The 19,769-nt window shown below is 39.2% G+C and overlaps 1 long non-coding RNA gene across 2 annotated transcripts in view; it reads right to left on the bottom strand.

Annotated features, from left to right (window-relative positions):
* LOC120756204 (uncharacterized) overlaps positions 1 to 16,113 on the bottom strand; it is a 346,638-nt gene extending 330,525 nt beyond the window's left edge. For both annotated transcript variants that reach the window (XR_009208096.1, XR_005702053.1), the window contains exon 1: positions 15,933 to 16,113. This is a non-coding gene — a long non-coding RNA (uncharacterized LOC120756204). The remainder of the gene's footprint in view (positions 1 to 15,932) is intronic.
* Between the last annotated feature and the right edge of the window lie 3,656 nt (positions 16,114 to 19,769).

Genomic DNA, 19,769 nt, shown 5'->3' on the forward strand with positions numbered 1-19,769 from the left:
CTTGCTTTAATTTGGTAGTGGGTTCTTTTCCTACAGGCTTGTGACTGAAGATAGAGGACTGTCAGTCTCTCAATTGCTTCTTGAAATAAAAATGCCTACTTTGTGCTATTTGACAGAGGGGGGAAAGGAGCAAAAGAGATCAGTAGAATTATTATTCAAGTAGAAAGAGACGCGCAAACACACGATAGCAACCTAGTTGTTCTGCCACTGTTTTCACTAAAGGGTTGTGTTGCAAAATCTTCAGAGTTGCTCCTGATGCAGTCTGGTTTAAAAAGTACCATTAATCTAACATATTGCTTCCTCCAAAAGGCACAACCAAGGAATCCAATTACAGTTCATGTTTGAGAGACCGTCTGGAGAGGATATATGATACAGGAATTCAGAGAAAAATTTACATCTTTATGCATCTTTCACCTCCAATATTTCTCAATCCTGACATCATCTTGTGGAAAGCCCTAGCAAAATCTACTAATTATGCATACAGGGTTTAATTTAATTAAAAATATAGTTATTATTGCTAACAGCTCAAATGAGTTCATATAAACATCTATTCAGATGTGTGCCTACGTATATTTGAGTAAGTAATACACATTATATACAAAAACATTTTTCACACAGAACAGCAAGCTAGATGATAAAAACACCATTCAACCATGTACCATCTGCAAAGCACTCGGAGTCACTGCATTTCAGAGGATGTTAGTTACTTTCTCCTTACATTCTGTCTTTCCTGTGTACATAACTAATTTTCCTCCTATAAGAACATGGATAAGGCACAGATTTCATCAATTTCACAATGAGATATGGGACCCTCCACTTTTGGGGTTTAATAAAGATGAGACACTTTTGAATCTGTACAAGAAAAACAGTCTGAAAGAGGATTTGCAAACCATTCATTTAAGAACTAACTTGCAGATCAGAATCAGATTGATACTAGCTCCAATCACTCTAATAGGGTTTTTATTCCTCCCCAGCATGTTTATTTTGCCCCAAAGCACAGAGTCCTAACTTCTAGAAGGCTTTAATTTTGTTTCCATTGTGCCATAATAAAAACACATCTTACACAAGTGCTATTTACACTAAGCATTCAAATTAGGTTGATTGCCCTTGACATTTCACCTCACTGCTGGGATCTGAAATTAGAGGCAAGATATGCTGTGTGCCTGCATCCATTTTTTTGGCTGTCGTGCCTTTTTCCAGCTTGTCTTGTTTCACCTTAACAAGTAAATTATTTTTTTGTAGCTTGAACATCCTAAATCAGATAGGGGAACCAAGTACTACCCTTCAGCAGAAAAATATTTTACCAGAAGCTCAGTTGGTAGCAGATTTTTCAGCTACTAAAAACAACAGCCCTAAATAAATAGGATTGTGAAGGATCATAAATAATCCTAATACAATTACTTAACCTAGTAACTGGCCAAACCCTTGCAACAAGTTCCACAACCACTTATAAAATCTTCACACTGGTACTTATCATTCATTGAACAAGTGACAGAACAAGAGGAAACGGCCTCAAGTTGCATCAGAGGAGGTTTTCATGGGATATAAGGGAACATTACTTCACCAGAGGAGTTATCAAGCATTGGAACAGGCCCTCCAGCGAAGTGGTAGAATCACCATCCCTGGAGGGGAAAACATAGAGCTGTGGCACTTAGGGACATGGATTTGTGTTGAATTAACAGTTGGCTTTGATCTTATCCAATCTAAATTATTCTATAACTTACAAAATTCAGAAGGTCAATAATTCAGAAGGATTTTGGACACATTTTTATATATGTATCAGGTTTCACAAGCATTTCCAAGTCAAGAAGAACTCCAGAAGTACGTATTGCTTATTCTCACAATACAGGACAAGGAGCAGGAAGCATCACTCATTGTGAGCTTTTGCAAATGTTTGTATTGCAAGCTCCACAAATGACAGCATGTGTCAAAAACAGGAGCACAGTGTGCTGTGCTTGACCTCCACTCCTACTCCATCATTTTTCCAAATGTACACATTTCACAGCATGAAGAGAAAACTGCTGGCAGTTGGCATTAGAACAACACAGTCCCATCATTTAGGATTCCACCACTTTGAAATTCAACTGCCAATAAAACAATACCATGATACTGCCACATACAACACCATCATGTTTTCCTGTAGTCACACTCCAGCCCACTAACAAGTTTCTGTTCTCCCAAAGAAGATTCAATTCTTACACAGGACTCTAAGTCCATGTACAATATCTCAGTTGTGACCAAGATCATAGCTCTCATCCCCGGAGTTCTCTCATAGGTCACTGCCAGTGCGAAAACACTGTGTATTTGGTTGAAGCACTGAGATGTTTTAGCCATCTCTTATTAAAATGCAGAATGATACAACTGACACATAAGCAGTGTCTTCACAAAAGAACCAGAAGCGAACCTGGAGTAAAAGATGCCAGCTCTGCTGCAGTACTTCTGCTTGCAGTCCACAGGTTCAGGTGACATCAATGGTCATGACATCTACTGCTGAGTTAGCAAACAGCTATCGTGATAAACTGATGTGGAACAAATGGGATGTTTGTTCTTATTTATCTATGGCTACTTTTAACAGGATACACACATGTGAAAGGTACAAAACCTTGTTTCAGTGATAATAGAGACAATAGCTAGTTGTGGCACGTATTACCACTGGCTGCATTAACTTCCTGTACAGTGCAGTCATCCCTCAAGAGCATGGATGATTTCCTCAAAACACATGGACAGATGCTGCAAACCTTCATGCAGCCTTGATGAAAACAAACAAAAAAACCCCTTAGTCTGTTACTACTATGAGATTTTGCTTACATTAAAATCACAGATAAATGGAAGCATTAGTAAGTGCTTCTAAGACTAGGTTTCATATCTGTATCCAATTTAACATATATTTATATTTATTACCTAAATGTGTGTGTAGTCTGTCATTCAGACCTACAAATTTAATGCTAATATTCAGTATGTATACATAAACCACTTTTTCTACCCACTGCTCAGAAGTAGTCACCTCGCAGCTGACTGCAGTAGTTATTTTAAGGCAGACAGAGAATACCACGACTTAAGCTATTTGGGTTAGAGAAAAGAAGAAACACAGTTGCTGGAGAAATATTACAGGCTGAGTACAAGCGGCTGAGTAATCACAGATAGCTTCTGTATGAATTTACATATATTTTGGCTTGCTATTCTGTTCAGAGATCTGCTAATAACAAGAATTTACTGAATAGTTTAGGCCTATGCATCAATAAGTTTGATCATCACAGCTTTCCTGGAGTGGATCAACTATGATTTTCTGAAGAGTATTTACTTTGGGCTCTCAAGTACAGCGCATGAAACAAAAACCCAAAATGACCAAAGGCCTTGTACTTGAACGATACTAAAGGTAACGCAGATATGCCTTGAAAACCTGACATATTCACTCAGAAGACATATTGCTGGATTCAGTTATTTCCCAAAGGGAAGGTCAGAGAGAAATTACAGAGGAAATACTCATGTCACTTTGAAGGAGGGAGGAAGCTTCAGGACACCAAAGAGAAGGTAATGGTGCAGGAAAACCAACTAAGAGTGGCATCAAAGACTGGGAGACAAAAGGGTTTAGTCAAGGCCAGAAGAACAGGATGCCTGAATGCCTGCCAGTATCTGAAATTCTTCTGCTCCCTTTTGATGCCTGTCAAAATGTGTATATAGGAAGTACGCATAAACTTTGATGAAGAAGGTGGCATTGCTAACATGGAGGAAGGAAAAAAATTCAAGAAATCAAAATCTAATTTTTAAAACTGGAAGGTGACATTGTTCTGCTCATGACAGTATTTCCACACCCCAAAACCAAACATTTCAGCAATGTTTAATGCACACTGCAATAGGATGTCATGTTCAGATTTCATGCGATACTGAACCATGACCTTGATAGTAGGTTCTTCTCATTCACCATTGTGCCAGAGGTGCCAAGTCCTACTAACTTCATGAAGATAACAAGGTAATAAAAAGTGTCTCTGACAAGCAAAGTACTTTCAGGGCGAGAAGAGTCCAGTACCCAGTCTAAGACTTGTGTTACCTATCAATGCTGGACAATTCAAAGGTTAATCACCAGACAAGATACTTCTAAATGGCCCCTAATGGGTGGCGTTTCAATTTTGAGCATTTTACATGGAACAACTTAGCTAAATGGCCTGTCCCGAATCTTATTTGGGATTAAAATCACAGTTCTGCCTACTCATGTGGAAAAAGAAAAAAACCTCATCTATATTCACAGTCAAGAACTTTTTTTTTCAAATTTTAGTATATATGAGAGAGTACAGCTAACTAAGCAGTTTAGCATAGTTATTTTTCCAGCAAGGGAACCGATTTTAACAGCACACCACCAAAAATGAATGGCAACAAGATAGGAGCACCTCATTTCACATTATTTCTACAGACATTGCTTCAGCTGGGGGAAAAAAGTAGACATTTTAAATCATACAAATAACTTGAAAAATGTGACCCTTATCTGCAAAGTACTGACCTATCAACTCAAATCATCATAGAAGGGGCTTTGACCAACTGTTTCATTAAAGCACTTGAATAATGGGAGTTATTAGCAATTTCCTTACTATCTTCAACAGTTGCAGTCCATGCATCAACAGAAAAAAACTTCCATACTACTTCTTACTGCAAGGATACCAGTAAACATGAATTGATATTCCTGGCAAGAGCTAAGAGCTAAAATCCTCACTAAAAAACCAGCACTAATTTGCCCTTTGACTTTGGTACAGATATATATATAAAAAGCTTTGTAATTCAAACCACAGTTTTTCTTTTCTTCAAAATGAAATTTATCCATCTTGGTTGACAAGTAGCATTCTTGAATCTAAATGCGTTTTAACTCTCTTCTCCATACATAAAACTCAAAAGGATTGCTCAAAACGCTGCAAGGCATTCTGGTGATAGTGAATTAGTACCCAGTCCTGAATGCTTGTAGTCCCATCCTATATCTTCCTTCTTACTAACACAAAGGTTTTATTAGCAAAACCTGGAAGTGGACTGCGCTAAATATTATCTCTATTAATATGAATCTATGTCAATTTAGCAAAGACATCAGTTCAAATAGATACAGTTACACTAGACCTAAATCACATCTCCTCCTGATACCAGCTGTTCGGCCTCTGTCATCATCCCTCAGAGAGACAGGTTAAGACATTTTTGTCTGGATAATAAATGTTATCTTGTCCCTCACACAATTTAATTGATTTCAGGCCTGAAGTAATGTATTTTTTTTTAAATTATATAATGTCATGAATTTTTTTCAGTGTTCCAAGAACAGGAAAATAGGTCTTTTCCTTGAGTATTTAACTTCCATTCTAAGTTTCCATGGCTCAGCTAAGGTGATGCAAAAGTAAAACCATTGAATATGGAAAATAAAAATTGAACACAATAAAAGATCTGAAATAAAAGATTCTGTGAAGCAGATGTTGTTTTGACCAATATTCATCCAGAGTAGTACACCTTGAAATGCAATATGAACAGGTGCCACATTTAACATATACATCCTGCTTTAGCAAGCTAAGCAGCACAGATAAAGGTACTTCTCTTCCCATTCTAAGTTCCTTCACAACCCTACCATCAAGAAAAAATATTTCCAACTATCATATGACAGCTTCTAAATAAAGAAAGGCTACACAATTTGTAGTCATCTTAATGACTCAAATATGTTTCAAGACCCAAAAGAATTACTCAAACACATCTTGCTAACATCAATAATAAAGTATATTTCAGAAATTATAAATTCATCATTTAAAGTTGCACAAGTAATTTCTATTGTGACTTGCCTAAACATTAGACAGTCTTTGGGCAAAGCTAGAAAATACTGTGTAACAGCTGATTTGCCTACCCGTGATCTTCAAGCTCTTTTACAATTGCACCTGGCTGCATTTCTGCCATCTCGGCATAAAGCAGTCTGAAGGAATAATTTGTCATTAAAATCTCATGGCTTCTCTGTGAAAGGATGCTATTTGCCTCAGCAGCATTCTCACCTGCATATTCCAAACTCATAGATTAAGTGAAACACCATCTTGAACAGGTACATCATTGCACAGTTATAATATTGAATGATCCCATCCAAATTCATTCAGAAAACATCCCTTTAAGCAATGCACATGTAAAACAAAGTGGATACCACAGCTCTGTCCTAGAGGCTAGCACATGTGTGACCAATGACCCTAAGGAAAGGCTAAAGAACAGTGCACTGTTTTCCCATTTATTGAAAGGAAGATTTGACGTTCCTATCAAGTCCTCTTGCCTTTTTTTTCCCAATTCTAGTTCTATTTCTCTTTGTGGAGGCAGTGGCAAAATTCCTATTGACTTCAGCAAGCAGAAGCGGACATCACCTCCTCTGAACTGACATGCAACAGAGTTGATCACAGTCCTGCCTTTTCCTGAAAGAAGCATCACTAAATCTCTACAAAATCTAGGGCATAGTTTATCCTGCACTTGCCTTCGGAGTTTGAGTTCCGTTTTCACAATGCAGTTTGGATATCACAACCAGAAGTGTCTAGACATTGGTATAAACACTTCTGCATAAGTGGGAAAAATTAGAATTTAATTGTCAAGTGGGTTCATTCTTTGTTTATAAGTACCCTCTTGTTAGGGAAACAGGTGCAACAGCAGCTAGGACACTATCAGTGGGCATCACTGAAGACTGCAGCAGCAAGAAATTAATGCAGATGCACAGAGATGAGCAAAAATTGAGAAAATAAGGTAGTTCTGCAACCACCACACGAGTTCCTACAGCTCTCAGTATTAATTGTCATTCAATTCCCCATAGTATTTTAAAACCTAGATGATCAGATAATAAGAGGTTGAGTGGTATGCATAACATCAGGCTGATTAAATTTGTTTGCTGCTAATTCTTTCAGGTTCCTATGAATATCATGTAATTTTCAAGGTTTATTTCAAACAAATTTTATGTAATGCATTATTGACAACATCTTCATGGACCATTTCTACAATGTCATTCAGGATAATTATTTCACAACAGATTTTCAGAGTCCCTGATTCCTGTTGGGATTCACTTTTGCATAAATTACAGAGCAGCATATTTAATCAGTGTCTCTATTAGAGCCCTATGGCTTATTTTTAAGAATAAAGAATGAGAGAATAGAAAGATTTCAGGAGAGGCAAGGGGAAGGAAAGGAATATTTGTAAGCATGAATATTTGCCTTGGTAATATTTTCTGAATGAGCAAAGTTTAAGGCTATCCTGCAGCATCTCTGCCTTTTTAGAAATAAACACTGGCATTAATCTTTTGACTCCATTAAATATTAATGTTACCGAATCATGTAATGGGGAGTTAAAAACAATTAACATTTACATCACAGTCTTCTTAAGGTTGTTCCAAAAAGTGAATTAGCCCATCTATAATAATGCCAAAACAAAAATGAAGCCAAGAAGTATGATTATGAGAATTTTCTATAATTTTTTTAACATATACCCAGAGACATAAAGTCTGGACAATCACTTGACACCTAAATATGATGAATCCTTACGATTACAACACATCTATATTTATTTTCTAATGCAATATGCTGCAAAGGTTGAGCATCAGAACAGAATACCATGTTGTTTAAAAAAGTGGATTAAAAGGGCAGACAAATATGGTCCTGTGATTTGCCACTATATCAAGAATGAGAACATATTAACTCATTTTTCTAGTAGATTGAAAGGTGTCCACTTATGTCTGCTCACAAGAAAGGGTTTTAAAAAGTTAAAACCTAAACCTTTGTGGCATCAATCTGAGTTTCCCTGAATGAGGACAAAAAGTATTTACCATGATCTCCATGTGAGCATGCATGTATTTTGTCTGAGCGAGGCAGCGTTTCAGGCCATCGGAACAGACTGAACAGGCAGGGGAAAGAGCAATGCCGCCATGGCCTGGCGTGAACCAGTACTGTCCTTCCCGTGTTTTAAGTCTCTGCCACAGAGGCAAAGTGTGTTCCTGCTGCAGGAGAAGGGGCCCAAGTGCAGCACGAACCTAAAAATAAACAGCTTCAAGTGCAGATGGGGTAGTGATGCTCTCCACAGAGGATTTATGAAATCATGACTAGCACTGGGACACACAACAGGCAGCACAGGAAAGGACACATCTCGCTCCTCAAGTTCAAATTGCACCCAAGATTCACCAGAAAGTCAATGCACAGGGAACTTCAGTTTTGGTGGGTAGAGCTTCAACTTGCAGTGTTTAAAGAGTCATTGAAAGCTGGACGCCAGAGTATCTCCGGGGCCTTTACCCAGCATAGAGTTAATTTGCAGGGACTCAGAGGGGTAAAGTTCTCCTGTGTGACTGACTCCTTGAAGTCCCACGAAGCCATCAATGAACAAGACAGTTTTACACACTACCCAAATGTATTTCTATTTGTGAAGGATGTATCAAGAGCATGAGCTGTGTGAAGCTCTGCATCCTTCATGCCTTCCCCAACCACTATCACTCATGCATATTCATAATACCTGATAAAGTGCAATGATATTAATTTATATACATAAATAGTCACTCAAATATAGAAGCTACTTACTGATAATGCTTCAATCCCACTGAAAACCACCAGCTCTAACTGTTCCTAAGACTTCGCTGTGTTGTGGTCTCTCCAGAATCCACACACACATTTTTTTTTACTCAAGACAATTTCCCCTGAGCCAACTGGATGACAGAGCTGGCATGGCTAAGACTTGCTGGAGCATGCAGCCTACAGCACAGCTGTGCCAGCAGCCCACTGACCAGTCTGAGTTCCTAGCTGGTGGCACTCAGGGTCATCAGGGCTTCGCCTTCACAAGGAGCCTGGAAAAGCCTACACCCATGCCTTGTTTTCCATGGAAAAAAGCTTTCACTGTTTTGTCATTGGGCCTCTCATTTCAAAAGTAAACTAGTTCTCTTTTACCCTTGCATGTACCAAAACAAATAAAGCTATCAAGTGTTACAATGGCAAGACATTTGAGCCTCAGGCTACTAGCAGCCTGAGGCTCAAATGTAGTGAATTCTGCCCTAACCCAGGTGCCAGACCTTTATTGTACCACTTTTGGGTAAGAGTGATATAAGCTGACAGTGGCTAAACACTCAAGTACGAGAAGACCAAGTATCCTGCCATTCTACAGTACTACTATTTGTACTTTTACTTTACATGCAGTACAGGAATTGAACTAAAAAGCCAGCAACTAACTCAAGTTAACAACGGTTTTGAAAGGCCTTATATAGAGCCCTGTGGGAGAAGTTTTAGTACACTCATTGGTTCATACAAGTTGGGTTTTGTTGAAGCAAAACTTTTGAAGAAATCCCACTGCAATATATTCACTTCATCCCTGCATGCAGACTTAAAGCAGCAAATCCAAGTCATTTGTTCACATTAAATATGCAAGTCAATTATCATTCATCAAGAACAAAAGTTTTAGGAGTTCATTTTTTTCCTTTGTCCCAAACAAGATTTAGAGTGGGGCTTGTTTCATTAGGTATTTGGGGGGGGGGGGGGTGGTTCTTCTAATTTTTGGTTTGGAGTTTTTTTATGGTGGTGGTTTATCTTTTTTTCCAGAAGTCACCTACACAATTAGAAAAAGTGTAAAGGTAGCTACATCTCTATGATACAAGAAATTAGGACCTGGGAAATATCACCAATAGCAGCAGCTCTGGATCTATCTAGAACGGCAGTTCATGACCCAGCCTGTAAAATAAGCCTGCCTTTAAACTCTGTGGTGGCTATAAATAGAAGCAGCTCTAGCTGGAGAAACAAGTGCTAAAAGCAAAGCTGGCCTTCCCTCCCCTTCACTACAAGTTGGACACCAGAGCATATTGTTGTATGAACTCAGTTTGCAAAAGACGAAGACCATTGTGCTTGAAAACTTTGAAAATATTCTAAAAAACTCATTTAAAAGCCTTTAAAAAGACATTTTTATTAAGATAATTATATGGATACTGCCTGGAAATCTCTCATAAAATACATTTTCCCACGTGCATACACTTAAATTTCTTTGGTAGAGGTGAAATGCCACAAGACGTTTGTTATCACCGTGCAAAGCACTGTATGATCCTCATCCGTGTCGTACAGCAGATGGCAGAGGAGCCAAACTGCAGGAACACAGAACCACGGAGTCTGACAGTGCCGCGAGGAGTTTCTCTCACGCCTCACAGCCAACCTGTGAGCAGCAGCTGAGCGAGGCAGAGCCAAGGGACGGCAGAGGAGCCCCAAACAGCTGGTTAATGCACCATCTTCTCCATCCCAGGAGAGCAAAGGACGCAGCAGCAAAAGCATCGTGATGGTAATGGACTGCGGCAGCTTGAGGCCTTGGTGTGTTCTGCTCCGGCTCCTGCAATGCCAGCCTGCAGCCGGGCGGCAGAGCCGGCTGGAACGGGCCTGGGGCAAGGGGAACGGGCCCCACACGGCCTACAGCATCTCTCATCAAAAAGAAAGCATATATCAGGTTTCCTAGTTAGGACCTTTGTCCTGCACCCCACCCGAGGCTGTAGAAGGAAGCTGGGATATCAGCTTCCACTGGCCAACAGCTGCAGGCAAACTCCTCTGTCTGAGTCTTCCACGTGTGACACGAGCACACGGCTCACACGACGGGCACCAGCTGAGTCAAGTCCCCCCACCCAGGGACACACACGGACCAACACCTGCGACAAACGCCTCCCAACACAAAGCTAAGTACAGACTTGGTGCTGGGGCACTAACACGAGTTACAAGCTAAAAAAAAGGGAAGAAATACTGCCTGAAAATCCAGTTCTCTGACATGCAAAGACCACATCGAGGTCTGCTAACATGTGATGAAGCTCACAGGGAACAAAGTTCAAAACAAAATAAATGAGAATCAAACATTAGCAGACAAAAAGCAGTAATCAGTCTTCAACACTCGCTTCTGAAAAGGTGAGGTTTGATTAATCAGGCCCCTCTAACAAGTGAGGATGGCTGACCTGCGTCTTTCATTTGTATTATTAACAAGGATTAAAGCTCATTATTCCACATGTTCCCCATCCTGGCAACTAGAGCAATGTTTGCCAAGAGCGATATCAGCCAGCTCATCCTGCATCTTAATCCACAGCAAATACCTTTAAGGCCAGCCAAGGCTTTCAGAGTCATGGTCTCTTACCCTGCTACATCTGAGTAAAAATCTAAACCAAGTAAAAAGGAAGTTATTCACCAATGAATAATCAAACCAACTGCTTCGGCTCAATCTTAGAAGTGCAAGGACCTTCATTTCATAGTACAAGTCTTGGAAAGCTCTTAGTAAGAGAATATTTCAGCTCAAGCCATAAGGGAAAAAATATGATTCATTCAGATACAAAGTGATTCTAGTAAATAATTGCAAGAATAAATTAAGTCCACAGTATCCACAGTTGTATTTGCATACTTGCAATTTCCTTCATTATTATTTCCAGCAAGTGAGGATCTTTTTTGATACTCAATATAAAAATCTATGTAAGTGACTTAATTTGAGTAACAAAACCAGAAAACCAAGAACAATTACAAAGAAATTACCAAGAACACTGAAAACAAGCATTAGTGTTTATGATGGGGAGCTTTGGAGAAGAGAACTCTTACAGACCCACTCCCATGAAAGTAATGCCATGGAATAGAACTATACTAATCAAATCCCCCCTTCCTGAATGGAGGTAGACGTCTAAAAAGCTAAAACAAAAAGAAATTCACTGTTCTCCCCACAGTCACACACTCATTAGAGGGTTTTTAAATGCATCTTATGAATCTCTAGCAACTTGTATAATTCTCCATAGGAATATAATAGCAATACCTCACAGCAGATAATTAGAAAGAGGTGTGCACAAAAATACGATATGTACAAGCTTCAGTAACTGGAGACAAAGAAGGGGAGAGAAAGACGTACTATTAACAATTTAGAAAGAGCATGGTATGAAATAAGTTGGCTTTCTCCCCAAATTACTTGGAAATGTACCACAATACTGTGTTTGTGTGGCAAGGCTTTGGTCACACAGGGACTCCAGAGGGGGCTTCTGTGAGAAGCTTCCTGTGCCTGACAGAGCCAAGGCCAGGCAGCTCCAAGTCAGCACCTCTGAGATAGCATATCCAAAAACAGGGAAAGGAGAGGGGAAATGGACAGTGTTGCTGGAAAGAGGAGTGAGAGTATGTGAGAAAAACAATTCACTTTAGAGGCAGAGAAAATCAGGAGTAATGCCAGGCCCAGGAAGATGACACAGGTGAGGGAAGGCATTTGAATATTTAGGTTTTATTTCCTCATTACCCTACTCTGATTTGACTGGCAATAAACTTGCAGTTTTCTGCAAGCTGGGTCTGTTTTCTCCATGACAGTAATCAGTGAGTGCTTATCTCAACCCATGAACTTGTATCATATTTTCTCTCCTGTCCAGCTGAACAGAGGAAAAAGCTGCTTTGGGGGGCACTTGGCATTCAGCCAGGGTTCAACCCACTGCAGTATGAAACAAAGTGTTGTTAAAAACCAGAATCTGATTAGCACAGAAGTTACCAATTCTACCATATACACATGAAACCCAATAGGTAATTTCCATTCCTAACAGCAGATTCTGTGGTACACCTTTTCAAGCTGTTGGTAATTCACATACCATGCAGATAAAGGCAATCCAGCAGGTTTTGGTTTTCCAGCACCATTCTTGTCAGAGGGAATATGGCAGGTAAACTCCAAGTGAGACAACAGGGATGCTGGCTTTCCAAATCACAGCCAGAAACAGCCATGAAGACAGGGCTGAACACCAGGCTTATCCTCTTTTATGAGGGGAACTTTTACTGCAACTCAATCCTGAAACCTCAGTGCTCACAAGATATGAGTTCCTACAGCACATTTATTTATTCATTTGTTTTCCCTGACTGGGTCCTTCCAGAAGAAAAAAAAAAATCCTTCTAGACTCCCTTGTCACATTTTTTTCCCCAGCTTATATTTTTTTCAAACACACATGAGTTACAGTGGGTTTACCATTGAAAGCTCACAGTTAATAACTCAGGAAGAAGGCAGAAGTTGATGAAAGGAAGCACATCTTGAAGCAGAAAGGACAGGATCTAAATTAAACCACTGCATCAGGCACTAGCTTTTCCTGTGGGCCTTCATAAGCCACAATCTCTTTCTGTCCCTGCTCCCTATCAGCAAGATCATTAGCTGAATAAATGATAGTTAAAAACCCATTAACAAAAGTCAGATTTGCCAGGCTTGATCAATTAGGTTTTCCGAGTGTAAAAGGATTCTAACTCACAAGCCTTATGGAGGAATTTGCTTCTGCCAAATGTATTATGCAATTTTTGATCACTGCTACCCTTTTCCAATCCCTTCTCCACTGCTTCTTTTAAAGCAGAGATTTGGGGCAGGTAAAGATAATAGGTTGTACTTCCTGACATTCACATCAAAGATTTTCTTTGTTTCCAAGTTTAATTAATTTTATTCATTTGATTTTTTTTTCTTTCCTGATCTCCAAGTCTGAGCAGGGAATGAAAAGCAAAATGGATGCTGCTAGAGAAACACAACTTGGTTCTTGTTCCCAGGGTTCATACCAAGGCTGCAGTGGTACTGCTGGCTGTAACCATCCAAGCTCAACAGCCCAGTGGGACCAATTATGGCATTTACAGTAAAACATGCAAGGAAATCTATCTCCCTATCTCCATATAACCAGGTTTACTGAAGGATAACCTACTACATTACACAGATTAATACTTCAGTGAGTAAATTAATCTTCAGAATTTCACTCACTATTTGTAGCTTATAAATTTTAATTGGTTCTAAACTGCCACATGAATTTATCGGAGTGTATATTGATGAAGTAGAAGGGATCAGAATTTACTCCATTAACACACAGAGACAACAGGAAATGTTGGAGCAAATGTATAAACATCTATAAATGTTTACAAAGCAGGTCTCAAACTTGCTTTAGAGGTGTATCATCATTGCTGATATAGAAATCCAGGAGGAAAGCAGAAGTAGCATGAGCTGAGAATGAAAGGCACTGAAAGTGAAAATCTCAGAAAGCAAAATGCTCCCATTTTGCCAAAGCCAGATGCAAAGCTGAAGAGTAAGCAGTGCTTGTACTATATTTGATTGTAGCATTATTGATCCCAGTCAGTCAATACTACCAGAACAGCAATCAGAACAGTTTCCAACACATTGACATGCTGGCACACCATAAAAATGAATACTTGTACAAGAATGAAACACAGCACCAGATTTTCAAGTACATCAGAAGTGCCTAACTATATAGACTGCCCTCTTCAGGATATAAGACAACTTCACAAAGTTTTATCATCAGGGTAAAACTTTCCATCCTATCTGTTTACACAGGCTCAGTTCACTGGTTGAACTTTCCAGCTGTGTATCATGATAAAATTAGTTCCCTGAATTATTACAAAAAAAAGTTTAAACAGGGTTGTGGGGTTTTTTAACCACTACTAGGATAAATTAATCCTGAAACACAGCAATGATTATTTGAGCACCAGTAACACATGGTGTTATGCACACATTCCCACCTGTAAGTATTCAGTATGCATTATCCATTTCTGTGAAATACAACAGCAGTTAACAATTTAGTGAATCGGAGACGTGGCTTATAATTAACAGCAAGACTTCTTAGACGTGGTAATACAAAAGGTCAGGCCTCTCTCTGGTCTTCTGCCCAAATATAAATAACTTCCCAAAAACAAGGAAGCAATGCTGTTACCTAAAGACTATCTCCCATTTTTGCACTTCAATTATGCATTTTTTAATTTAATGAATGCAGCACAAACAAGTAATTATGACACCAGACTAATCAATTTCATATACTATGAACATAAATAATATATGAAATAATAAGCAGCTGCTTTTTCTCTCATACCTATCTGCACATCTACTCAGTGTTTCCACAAACACTTCTGAGAAGCCTCACAAATTGCTTTAGCTTCCAGTAGCTAGTTACTCGGGATGGCCCATTCAGCATCACTAGCAGTGACTCTGCTGCAGAGCAGAAAAAGGCCCCAAGGCTAAAATAACCCATTATGTCCATTGCCTCTTATGGGTGGGTCACTGAATTGCTCCAGCGAATAATTCAGTAGGAAAACATGCAGTGCACCCCTTGCTCAGAGCACCTCTCACACTACACTTTCAAGCTCTGTGAAACAGATTCTTGTACTTATTAGGGAGCCTAACCATAACTTTAGCCCCTATGACCACAATATCTCACTAACAAGAATATCCAATGTCTGTCTTCAGAAGCCTTGGTATCTTTTCTTGTTTGAGTAAACCGAGACCAGAAGGCAACAGAAGTTCTCTTCAAGGTAAACAAACCATAAACATTGATATCATACAGCAAACCCTGAGACTCCCCTGGAATTCACAACACACCTTGTAACGCTGAGAACAAAATAAAAAAGGAAAGGAGCAGTAATTTTACAGTCACCTGTGCACCAAACAATCAATTCTTACATGCCTTCAGTTTACACCCTACAGCTGTGCAAGGCACCACCAAGTAAAACAACTTAAAAGAAGCAAAGCTACACAGCCTCTAAACTGTGAGTGAGACACAATATACTGGGTAAATAACTACTTACTAAAGAGATTTTACCAGTTCAAATGTTTGCTTTTAATACTGATTGAAAAAAATAAAATCTTTTTTTAAAGCCACCTGTTGAGTTCAAAACTAAGGGGTGAATAACCAGAAATAATGACAAAAAGCAGCCTTACTTATAAATATTTTTTTCCCCAATGTATTTACTTCACCCACTTGACATCACATCCTTTTTACTTTATTACCTGCTGATTTGCTCACTTTTAACACTGCAAAGGACAACTTCAAGTCTAGAGGCAAGGCAAATTACTTCTTTTAACTTAAAAGGAGAGACTCTATTGCACTCACACATTTAACTTTTTGCTTTTTCTTTTAAGTATTTCCAACTTCTGAATAAAAGCAATGAAGCTCCTACAGTCTTAAACAGAAATCCCAGTTTTCCTACCTTTATCTGCACTCAGGGCTGCTCTCCTTGAATTTCAGGGTAAGTGATTGAACCCCAGAACATTCAGAAACATTTTCATTAAGCAGTCCACTCTTCCACCTTCTTATCCAGAAGAGGTGAACCAGTGAATATTCAGCCCCCAACTCCTGCTCCTCTTTTCTTTGGGCTTGCAGGGTCTGAGCAGCCATGAGGGAGGAAAAGCCAGACCTCCCAACTGGCAGCAAGAAAAGCTCCCTGCCTCCCCTGGCTCTGATGCAAATCAGCTGTGCTGCATCACCACCCTCCTCGCCCTGGGGCACAGGGAATGGGCATCAGCTGGGTCTGGCACAGAACCAGCACCTGCAGCTGGGTGGAGTTACCGCCCTTCTCCTTAGGGCTGATGGGGCCCACCTGTGAGGCTCTTCAGCCTGCTGGGAGGAGGAGGCTTCTGATAAAATACCTATTTTTTATTTTTTTTTTTTTAATAGAACAAATAGGGAGGGGAAAAAAAATGATGTGATTGAATTTGTTGTTCTATTTGTTAAGAGACAGTAGGAGGTACAGTTTCATATCACACTTTTTCTAATTTTTTCCATACACAGTGTGTGTGTCATGATATGAGCTCCTCTTGGTAAGATCTCAGCACTTTCAAGTAGATAATTAGTAATGCAACTAATATCTATTAAGAATTGCTTCTTTTATTCCATCTGGAGAAAGAGGAGCATACAGTAAAGCATTTTGTGATCATTGGTATATATTCAATTGTGTTGTCTTCCACTTCTGTTGTTGCATGCTATTCATCATCTGGAAATCAAAAGATGGCTCTTGATTTCAGTTTCAGGTGTAATCCAACACATTCAGATTGCTCTGCATAGAAGAGATTCAGAGTTGGCTGGTTGGGAGTTTAGAAGAGTAAGAGTATCATCTTTTCTAGGGGAATTTATTGTTTCGACATCCTTTAGGAAAAGAGATGCAAAATGTAGCCCATTCTTTATTTTCCAAAAAGTACTGAGCCAAAATAGAAAAGTTCATCAGAAGAGACTTGGCTAGACACATTGCACAGATAGACCTAGCATGTTACATCTAGGCCAACAAACTAATTAGACAGTAAATATCAGAAGACCTACTTGTTCATTAGTCTAATTGAGCTAATACTGTCCAGACATTAAAATATGAGGAATGAAAGCTATATGCAAACAAAACAGCTGTAACGTCTTTCTGATAAATACTGCCTGGCTGCATAAGGCTGGGGAATATTACTCAAGGGGAGTAAAAAGATTTCCTTTGCACAACAGCAATAATCTGTATATCCAGAGAGAATTTAAACACATGATTGAGATCTATAGCACACCATGCTCACCGCAGAGGTAGAGGTGGTGCTGCTGCTAAGCTTGTATTAGAAACCAGTATCCCTGAATTTACAGCTCATCTTCAGGAAGACATTTTATATTAAATTTTGGGAGAAATAGATAAAGGATGTTTGAACTAAAGGGCTGGCAAGAATAAGGGAAAGAATCAGCCCTTGGAATTGTCTAGTCTAACTGTTACTGCCTCAACAAAATAATCCAAAAAAAAAAAAAGGAGAAAATTGCACTTCTGGGTCGTAGATACTTAGAAGATTAATGTAACACTTCTTTTTAAAGTTCATCATCATAGAACAGTTTGGTTGGAAGTAACCTTAAACACTATCTTGTTCCAACCCCCTGCCATGGTGAGGGACACCTCCCACTAGACCAGGTTGCTTAAATCTCCCCCAACCTGGCCTTGAACACTTCCAGTGGTGGAGCACCCACAGCTGCTTTAAGCAGCTTGTTCCAGTGAGATTGTGTGACTGCCACAAAAGCTTTGTTCAGCTCTCTCAAATTAATATTAAGAATCCACGTTCTACCTGGAATAACTCAAATGGAATGCATATATCACAGTGCTTCTTCCTATTGAACAGTTAGAGAAAACAATAATTACATCAATGCCTTCCAGCCTCTCAATGGCAGTTAACTGCTTTGGGCTGAAAGGAAACATGAAGGTATTCCAAGGATCATTTTCAAAGGGACTGTCCTGAAGCTGATACTCCTCCACCTGTATCCAAGTGATAGAAATTCAATCACCCATTTATGAGATAGCCTCTAATTTGATATGAAACTGTAAAAATGTTTTGAGAAATAGATCTCAGGAGAAGTTACTGCAGATGCCCTACAAGTCTCTTACAGCAAAATCATTTATCAAATATGTGAGAACCTGTCAGGAGTGAGGATTTCTGAACCTTGTCCTAGATTGCTTTTTATGTACGGATTAATGAATGAAGTAATAAATCAGGAAAGACTACTGTGCTCTGATTATTCTCAGTTCCTTGTACACAGCTTCTTTTAATGTCCTACCTACAAGGCAATAGGGAGGAATAGCACAGAAAAAGACAGGACTGGAAAGAATCAGCTTCTCTTTCTGTAGTGGTTCTGCCTAGTGCTGCTTACCCTTTTTTGATTGTTTTTTCTCTGTGATGCCTAAAAGTTGGGAGAGAAACAGAATTCTTGCCTCCCTAAAAACACCCCTGTGATCTGAGGGAGTGGGTTTCTTTATACATAGCATAAATACTGACAGAATTTCAGAAAACAGTTGTATAGGTTTTACAGCATATTGGTTCTTGTCTATGGTAAAGCATGAAAATACATGTAACAAATTTAGGTATTATTACATCTCTTAGTCTCCCAAAGCAGTGAGCTGCAGCCTTACTACCACTGTCAGTTATGGTCCTAAAGGTCACAGTTATTACAGAAAACAGTGTTGATTGAATTGATTGAATTGTCTAATCTAGCTAAGATAACTTGTCAGAAGTTGATCTGAAAGCAAGTGAGAGCACCAACATGAAAGTGTTACACCTCTTTACCAATTTATTAATTTTTTCAATTATGTATCAATTTATTTTTTAAATAATGTGAATTTGCCATATATACAAACCCAAAATGTCTCAGAAATTCATAAACTGAAATAGTCTACACCAGAGAGTTCCTTGCAGACAGTACACAACAGAGTCCAAAAGTCTTTTCTCAGGCTTTTAAAAGCAAATCTTCCTTCTGTAACTTGTGGAATCTGTCTAGATTTGTTTTCTTTCAGGCAATATAAAGTCTTTGGGAAGAAGTGTAAATGAGGAAGAGGCATTTCTGGCTCCCAACTGTGGAGGGCTATATGACTTGTAATCACAAGTGCTCTGACAGTGTTTGCTGTTCTGTTGCTGGAAAATCCCCCTTGCCTATCCTGAAGCTTTTATTTTCTCCTTATTCCTCATTTGCATTCTCTCTTTCATCCAAACAACAGCACAAGTTCAGCATTTTGACAGGTTGTCATCAGTACCATTCCTATCCTGAGGGCTGGATCCGTGATGTACAATTGTTCTCCACGGCCTCTTTCATCTTTCCTATAGAGAGCAAAGGAGGATGCAGAAATATTTCAACGCTTTAACACACAGACTACTGTAGAAAGGGGGATAATGCATTTTAGCATTCAAAGGGGTGGGTGCCAGATTAATATGACAAACCTGGAAAAAGCTGGATAGATAGGCAGGAAGAGATGACATAAGGTGCAGGAGGATGAGTTTTAAATTGGTGCTGAAGCAAGCCATGTTAGCACTGATGTCATGAAGTCATGGAGTGTTTGCATACCACAGCAAGTGTTTGTTTTCTCCTTAGGGACAGTTTGTGTTTGCTGTAGCTGACAAGAAGAAAGGTGAGGAAGAAAGAGCTAGTCTGTTTTAAAGCATGATAGGAGAAGGAGGGGAAAAAAAAAAAAAAAAAGGCATGTCTTTCATATTTTCCTGTGTTTGGAGAATGTTTTGCTCTGCAATTTAAACAGATTTTAACTGGTGAA

Source organism: Hirundo rustica, chromosome 8 (genome assembly GCF_015227805.2).
Source record: "Hirundo rustica isolate bHirRus1 chromosome 8, bHirRus1.pri.v3, whole genome shotgun sequence".
NCBI lineage: Eukaryota > Metazoa > Chordata > Aves > Passeriformes > Hirundinidae > Hirundo > Hirundo rustica.